This window comes from Arachis ipaensis, chromosome B06 (assembly GCF_000816755.2).
Source record: "Arachis ipaensis cultivar K30076 chromosome B06, Araip1.1, whole genome shotgun sequence".
In the NCBI taxonomy this organism is placed as follows: Eukaryota; Viridiplantae; Streptophyta; class Magnoliopsida; order Fabales; family Fabaceae; genus Arachis; species Arachis ipaensis.
In genome coordinates, this window is record NC_029790.2 from 7760348 (window position 1) to 7761877 (window position 1530).

Below are 1530 nucleotides of genomic sequence, written 5' to 3' on the forward strand. Positions count from 1 at the left end.
CGGGTCCGTTTCCCACACCCCATCTTGAAGAAAGAGACCATGAATCTTATTATGCTTTCTCCGCACAAGAGTCTGGACATGAAAGAACTTGGTATTTCTATCCCCAAATTTTATCCACTACTCTCTGGATTTTTGAAACCATAGAAGTTCCTCCTGCACAAGCGTGTTATTAAATTCCTCAATCAGCTGTTTTTCTTTTTGCCGCATAGACAAATCTTCCATTACTTCAAGTTGCTTCTGAAGGAAATTAATCTGTCTCTCCAATTTGTATTTCCTAATGAAAATGTTGCCGAACACTTTAGAATTAAACTCCAAAAAGTTCTTCTGCACTTCTAAAAGCTTGCCATGCATCTCTCTGTAGCCAGCCTGCCATGACTGGTTCACAATATCTCTGTACCCCGGATGAGTTGCCTAAGCTGCAATAAATCGAAAAGGCCTATTCTTTTTCGGTTGGGGATGACCTGTACAGCGTACTAGGATAGGACAATGATCAGACTGAAGCCTATTTAAAATTTCTGCGTAAGCCTCTGGAAAGAGAGATAGCCAGCCACTATTGATACAAACCCGGTCAAGTTTTTTCGCCACCTCAACACCATTTTTAACCCTTCTGTACCAAGAAAACTGTCTTCCAATAGTCTTCAAGTCAAACAGATTACTATCCCCTAGAGAGGCATCAAGCCGATCTGCATGACGACTCGAGAAGAGGCAACCCTTAGATTCACGAGAGAATAGTACTTCATTAAAATCACCAAGAACAATCCATGGCCCGCAGAAAGACGAAGACTGAGTAACAAGATAATCCCATAGCAGAACTCTGGTATTAAATTGAGGACTACCATAGATACCACTGCACCTCCAAATCACATTATTTACCTGAACCTCAACTGTAACACACTGATCGAAAGCATCAACCAATTTGTAGTGAACACCCTGTATTGCAGAAAGGAACCAAATACCCCCTTATGTCTTGACGCCTCCACTATACCAATAGGGTGATAACCAAGTCTTTCCCATAACAGTTTCAAGTGTTGAAAAGGACAATGAGTTTCAACCACAATAAAAATTACAGGTTTAAATTTCCTAACCAGCTCTTTACAATTCACCGGGGCTAACTTATTAGAAGCACTCCTAATATTCCAAGCTATTATATTTAAACTATCCATACTATAAAATATAAAAATATAAAACAAGGAAATCAAAGTGCTTCACCAACCTCAAACCGAGGCTTGCCCAGCGGAAGTGACTCCCATGACCTTCAGGTTTGCCGGATCTCCATGGAATATCTCCTTAGTCCCGCCTACCGACGTAGTAACAGCCGGCAATACGCCTTCCTTCTCCAATGGAACCGCCACGGTAACACCCTCCTTCACGGTTGCAGGAAGACATGACGATGCTTCCACCACCGTGCCTCCATTCTTCTCAACTGGCGAGCTCTGTAGGGACCCCGGCCTTGGTCGTTTCCGGAGAGAGGACCCGCAAGGCACTGGGGTGTGTCGGGTTGAGGAGATCGACGTCTCACCAACACGGAAG